Source organism: Ranitomeya variabilis, chromosome 5 (genome assembly GCF_051348905.1).
Source record: "Ranitomeya variabilis isolate aRanVar5 chromosome 5, aRanVar5.hap1, whole genome shotgun sequence".
NCBI classification, from domain to species: domain Eukaryota; kingdom Metazoa; phylum Chordata; class Amphibia; order Anura; family Dendrobatidae; genus Ranitomeya; species Ranitomeya variabilis.
Window position 1 is genome coordinate 435957374 of NC_135236.1, and position 6982 is coordinate 435964355.

At 45.6% G+C, this 6982-nt stretch overlaps 1 protein-coding gene across 4 annotated transcripts in view; it reads right to left on the reverse strand.

Moving 5' to 3' along the window:
• Positions 1–6701, reverse strand: part of OSBPL8 (oxysterol binding protein like 8) — a 365096-nt gene extending 358395 nt beyond the window's left edge. For 2 of the 4 annotated variants that reach the window (XM_077265333.1, XM_077265331.1), the window contains exon 1: positions 6531–6697. The gene's annotated coding sequence lies outside the window, so the exon portion shown is untranslated. Of the gene's footprint in view, positions 1–6530 lie in introns of all 4 variants that reach the window. The other 2 variants (XM_077265332.1, XM_077265330.1) reach the window with 2 other exon arrangements.
• Between the last annotated feature and the right edge of the window lie 281 nt (positions 6702–6982).

The following is a 6982-nucleotide window of genomic DNA, read 5'->3' on the forward strand; positions in this document are numbered from 1 at the left end:
CTTACGCTCAGGTCACACTCAGCTCGCTCACACTCGCTGTGCTGAAGATTTATAGATTTTTTTTTTTTTTCTCTCTCTATCTCCCCTCAACAGCAATCCACCTTGCTGTTCAGATGCACTTCCTTAAATTTAATTTTATGCTCTATTTTAATTGACTGTCCTGGAATTGCTGGATGGTTGGCAATCCTGCTAATGACGTCCTGTTCCAGAAGGGCAGTAGACTCTGCAGGGAAGCGAGTGCAGCACCAGTCTCCTGTCACGTTCCATTTGAAACTCCTCTCAAATGAAACATCATAGGAAGTAAAAAACAAACAAACACATATAGGGATTTGATAGTTAGGGAGAAGCGTAGAGTATTTTATAATGAAGCTAATTACAAAATGGTGTAAAGAAAGGTATTTAGAATGTACGGTACATTTAGGTACCAGACCAGGCCTTTAAAAGTTCCCACAAAGAGCAGTTGGTGTGTCATTTTTGACAGTGACAACATAAAAAACGCAGAATCCTACAGCTCCAGCAAAGTGGATGGGATTTATAGAAATCTCACTTTTTTTTTTTTTTTTTTTTTTTTTTTTTTTTTTTAAATGCTGCATAAACTGACCTGCAGTGTTTTTTGACCTGCAACAATTTCTTTTCCAGTGAATATTCATATCATTTTTCGGCTTTTCCTATAGGCTTGACTGAGATGAGGAAAATCCACAGGCATAAAAATCATTATAAAACACATGAATTTTTAGGGCTTTTTCACAGCTGAACTGCACTGAAAAAAGCGCATGTAATCTGCAAGGCTATCATAGTTTTATCAATGCTAATTGCAGGAAGTATTCAAAACAAAGCAGTTATATTTAAAACATGACATAGCAAAAGAAGACAAAAAACGAAGCTGAAAAAAATTTAATAAAAATTGCACGAAAATGATGCATGACAGCGCACACCTTGACTGTCGGCATCATTATACATCAAAATCCTGTTTTAAAGAGGGTCTGGATGCAAAGCCCTGGCAGGACCAAATAATGTGGGTAAAAATGATGTGTGAAAGGGTCCAAAGATGTAAACCTATGGAGTGTCTGAACGAAGATTCCGTAGGCGTACAGAAACTTCTGGCTCTCATATAGAGCGACCCTGAGAGGCTCCAGTGCGTCGACGCCAAGGAAGATGAAAGGAAAAGGGCTGGATCCTAGAGAAGGTAGTGATTGGCGAGTATATTAACACACTGACAGTACATGAACATATACATAGATTTAGTAAAAAATAAAATAATGGGAGGCCTTTTTTTTCCCATTATGGAAAAACCATTTCATTATAACTTTCTAGAGCCATACGGTAGCTTAGCTGCATGATGGTTTGTAAATGATCTGTCTGAAAATCCACATCAAAAACCACTTCAAATGCTCTTCATATGCACTTTGTATCGATTTCAAAGGGAAATCCACACTGTTTATCTGACAAGATTCTGAAACCCTTGCCTTGGAAGAAATAAATGAGCTGACATGTCACGGATATAATTTTCTTCACCAAACTTGACACTAAACTCAAAAGGCTGCAAAAAATGTTTGGGGGGAAAAAAAAAAAAAAACCTCCTAAAAATCCCACACCTATAAATTATATTTATATGTAAGATGCTGAGTTTTTATTGTGCAGCGTAAATACACAAAATTAAAAAAAAATAAAATAAATAAAAAAATAAAAAAAATCACCAAAAACTAGTGATGAGCGAATATAGTCGTTACTCAAGATTTCTCGAGCATTCTCGGGGGTCCTCCGAGTATTTTTTAATGCTTAGAGATTTCGTTTTTCTTGCCACAGATGAATGAGTTAGATCTTTTAGCCAGCATAAGTACCGTATATACTCGAGTATAAGCCGACCCGCAGTTTTTGAATATCCATATTGAATCAGGAGCCCCATATAATGCTCCATACAGTTCATGATGGACCCCATAAGATGCTCCATACAAAATACGCCCCATAAGATGCTCCATACAAAATACGCCCCATATAATGCTCCATACAGTTCATGATGGACCCCATAAGATGCTCCATACAAAATACGCCCCATAAGATGCTCCATACAGTTTTTGATGGGCTCCATAAGATGCTCCATATTAAAATATGCCCCATATAATGCTGCACAAATGTGGATTATGACCCCATAAGATGCTCCATACAATGCTGCAGAAATGCCGATTATGGCCCCATAAGATGCTCCATAGAGATATTTGCCCCATATAATGCTGCACATGGCCCCATAAGATGCTCCATACAGATATTTGCCCCATATAATGCTGCACATAGCCCCATAAGATGGTCCATACGGATATTTGCCCCATATAATGCTGCACATGGCCCCATAAGATGCTCCATACACATAATTGCCCCATATGCTGTTGCTGCGATTAAAAACATAAAAAATCCCTACTCACCTCTCAGGCCCCCGGCACTTGCTAAATTCACCTGCTCCCTGTTCCCTGTTCCACCGATGGCCGCCGCAGTGTCTTCTGCACTGACTGTTCAGGCAGAGGGCAGCGCGCACTAATCGCGTCATCGCGCCCTATGACCTGAGCGTCACTGCAGAGGACTTGGAAGACGCAGCGGCGCCGACGGTGGAACGGGGAGCAGATGAATATCACGCACCAAGTTATACTCACCTGCTTCTAGTGCGGTCCCTGCACGTCTTTTCCCCGGCGCCGGCAGCTTCTTCCTGTAGTGAGCGGTCACATGGTACCGCTCATTACAGTAATGAATATGCGGCTCCACCCCTATGGGAGTGGAGTCGGGTCCATATTCATTACTGTAATGAGCGGTACCATGTGACCGCTCACTACAGGAAGAAGCTGCCGGCGCCAGGCAAAAAACGTGCAGGGACCGCGCCAGGAGCAAGTAAGTATTATTACACAGCTCCGATCCCCCTCCCCTGCTGACCCCTGGGAATGACTCAAGTATAAGCCGAGAGGGTTACTTTCAGCCCAAAAAAGTGGGCTGAAAATCTCGGCTTAAACTCGAGTATATATGGTACATGTGGTGATTCCCTAGCAACCAGGCAACCTCCACAGGTACTTATGCTGGCTAACAGATGTAAATCATTCAGCTGCAGCAATAAAAACTAAATCTCCGAGCACCAAAAAATACTCGGAGGACCCCCGAGCATGCTCGGGAAATCTCGAGTAACGAGTATATTCGCTCATCACTACCAAAAACGCATTGTGGGACCTTAACTTAAAGGAAGAGGGGGCTGTTATAATCATACATGGGGAAAATTTGCAGAGTTCTTGTAAAAACAAGCAACTTCGCATTTTACCTCTTATTAAAAATTCTATCACGAGGAAAGGGATTTTAATTTTTATTGAATACTTCTCGTTTCCTAGGTTACCAGCCACCAGTCTACCAGAGGTGGTTGGTTTCCTACACTATCACTTGCAAGTTCTGTGTTACAGAGCCTGAAAGTGCAGATCTGGACCTGGCTGGATAGCTGTATCACCCAGCTTCAGTGCCCCTGCACTCCTCTGATGCTACAGAAGCAGATCCACCTTTGCTTGTAGCATGGCAGAGCACACAGTTCAGGCCAGCGGCTCAGCCATGAAGCCAATCTTCGGGAGCGCACTGCTCATCGGCGAGCAGGAAGATCGGAGACAGGGAAATGGTGTATTCCTAAAGAGTTTATAGTGTGTAGACATCAGCATTAGAATTGGTGTGAATTTGTTTGCACGTACCATTCGATAGGAATCACAGTGGTCTGGGGCTGTTGGACGGCAGAGGGAGTATTGTCTCTCACCTGGCAGTGTCTGTGGCTCTTTTATTGACTAGCCGGTCAGGAACGACATCAAATGAGGGATGACAATGCGCCTGACCATCAAGAGAAGCGCTATAGACACGTATTCCCTCCCCTGTCCAGGGGCCACAGACCACGGTAATGGCCGATCGAATGGGACGTGGGAATCCATTTTCACCAACTCTAATCAGGACACATAAGACAGATCATGCCTACGGCAGAGCCTGTGATTTAGAGGGGTAGATGTGTATCAGCAGCAAAGACACTATTATCCATTCATACATTACACAGTATGAAACAAGCACCAGACACAACGCAAAATCCAAACTGCAAAAAAATATTAATCTGCCGTAGTCTTCCAGTAATCACAAAACAAGGTAGAAAGGACACTTTGCCCTAAACATGACATCAGCTACAGACAAAAAACAGGATGTACTATAATTCATCGTGTTACAGCTTCCCCATGGGATGGGATGGTGAGGTTGGTAAGGCGGCATAGCTCCATCCCGAATATTGTTACATAGCTTCAAATAAGGCTCGTTCTACACTGCGTCTGTGCCCACTGTCGTAGGAATACGTTCAAGAGGTATGCCCCCGATAATTGGCAGAGGCACCCGTCCACCATAGGGACCCCACTGTAAGGAAGCGTTTACAGGATGGTGCGCGTTACATCACATTGGCTCTTTGTATAAAAGAAAAAAGAGCAGTCAGCTGCGCTCTACTATGGTATATAGGAAAACATGCGATATGCAATCACATACTGGCCTGAAGAACACACTTTCCTCCTCAGTCGGATGAGTGTGAGAGAGTGCGCGTGTGAGAGAGTACGCGCGCGCGTGTGAGAGAGTACGCGCGCGCGCGTGTGAGAGAGTACGCGCGCGCGCGTGTGAGAGAGTACGCGCGCGCGCGTGTGAGAGCGCGCGCGTGTGTGAGAGCGCGCGCGTGTGTGAGAGAGAAAGAGAGTGTGTGTGTCCCAACATGTAACTGACAGATGAAGACGCTGGTGGAGAAAATGATGTCTGTAGGGCCACATTCACATGTTCAGTGTTTGGTCAGTATTTTTACCTCAGTATTTGTAAGGTAAAACCCAGAGTGGAGCAATCAGAGGTAAAGTATAATAGAAACACGTCACCACTTCTGTATTTATCACCCACTCCTGGTTTTGGCTTACAAATACTGATGTAAAGTACTGACCAAATACTGAATGTGTGAATGTGGCCTGAGGAAAAGTTACTTCAATTAACCCTTGAAATAAGTATACACCAATAAAAGCGGTCATACAAGATGTAGTAATGTGTGTGTCCTGCAGGTCAGGGACACTACATAGCAGGCACATGGTAGACTCCACATAGATGTAAAGTAGTTCTCACCAGATCTTCCCTACGCGCCCCCTATATCATATGGGCAGCGCTCAGCCAGCAGTATGGCGCTTCTGTCTTGGTCCTTCGGAGAAATGGGATACCCTTACAATTTTGGGATTACCCACTGAAGGTATTAGTCTATGGGGGTAAAATGGCAATAAATCATCCCATGTCTACTGCACATGGGGCCACAAAGATGGAGCAGGATGGGAATGTGACTGGGCAGGTGTGTGTGTGGTGTGTGTCCAGTATAGAGAGGTGTGTGTGTGTGTGTGTGTGTGTGTGTGTGTGTGTGTGTGTGTGTGTGTGTGTGTCCAGTATAGAGAGGTGTGTGTGTGTGTGTGTGTGTGTGTGTGTGTGTGTGTGTGTGTGTGTGTCCAGTATAGAGAGGTGTGTGTGTGTGTGTGTGTGTGGTGTGTGTCCAGTATAGAGAGGTGTGTGTGTGTGTGGTGTGTGTCCAGTATAGAGAGGTGTGTGTGTGTGTGGTGTGTGTCCAGTATAGAGAGGTGTGTGTGTGTGTGGTGTGTGTCCAGTATAGAGAGGTGTGTGTGTGTGTGGTGTGTGTCCAGTATAGAGAGGTGTGTGTGTGTGTGGTGTGTGTCCAGTATAGAGAGGTGTGTGTGTGTGTGTGTGTGTGTGTGTGTGTGTGGTGTGTGTCCAGTATAGAGAGGTGTGTGTGTGTGTGTGTGTGTGTGTGGTGTGTGTCCAGTATAGAGAGGTGTGTGTGTGTGTGTGTGTGTGTGTGCGTGTCCGTGTGTGTGGTGTGTGTCCAGTATAGAGAGGTGTGTGTGTGTGTGTGGTGTGTGTCCAGTATAGAGAGGTGTGTGTGTGTGTGGTGTGTGTCCAGTATAGAGGTGTGTGTGTGTGTGTGTGTGTGTGTGTGTGTGGTGTGTGTCCAGTATAGAGAGGTGTGTGTGTGTGTGGTGTGTGTCCAGTATAGAGAGGTGTGTGTGTGTCCAGTATAGAGAGGTGTGTGTGTGTGTGTGTGTGTGTGTGTGTGTGTGTGTGTGTGTCCAGTATAGAGAGGTGTGTGTGTGTGTGTGTGGTGTGTGTCCAGTATAGAGAGGTGTGTGTGTGTGGTGTGTGTCCAGTATAGAGAGGTGTGTGTGTGTGTGGTGTGTGTCCAGTATAGAGAGGTGTGTGTGTGTGTGGTGTGTGTCCAGTATAGAGAGGTGTGTGTGTGTGTGGTGTGTGTCCAGTATAGAGAGGTGTGTGTGTGTGTGTGTGTCCAGTATAGAGAGGTGTGTGTGTGTGTGTGTGTGTGTGTGTGTGTGTGTGTGTGTGTGTGTGTGTGTGTGTGTGTGTGTGTGTGTTCCAGCATGTTGTGAGGTGCTGCCATTCTCAGTATCTGGCTGCCAGGGTGCCCCACACTGTGGTGGCCACACGCCGCTGCGCTGTCTTACCGTGCAGCCCGGTCTGTGGAGGCCAGCCCGGAGAGCGAGTGTCTGTCCTTCTTTTGGCCACAGGCGGCGTACCAAGGCGCAGGGAACTAGCCGCTTCCAGCCCCAGTCCAGGCAGTGCTCCACTCTGCAGCGCGATGTGATAGTGTCATCACTACCACGCCCACTGCATCCACTTGCTGCCACCTAGCGGTCAAATGCGTCAACTACTCAGCAGCCACATTGTGGTTGGCAAGCCTGGAGTATGCGATACTACCGGGCGCCAGTAGGCGGCTCACCACAGCTCCATACAGAGGTTACATAGAAATATACCTTCGAACATTTAGTAGTTACAGAAAACAAGCAAAATCAATACTGACAATGTCATTATTTCTTATGAATTATGAATGCCGTGTGTCACGGTTGCCTCTATGACGATGTGTCAGTCACAAACCGGACTCACGTTGGTCTGCAGT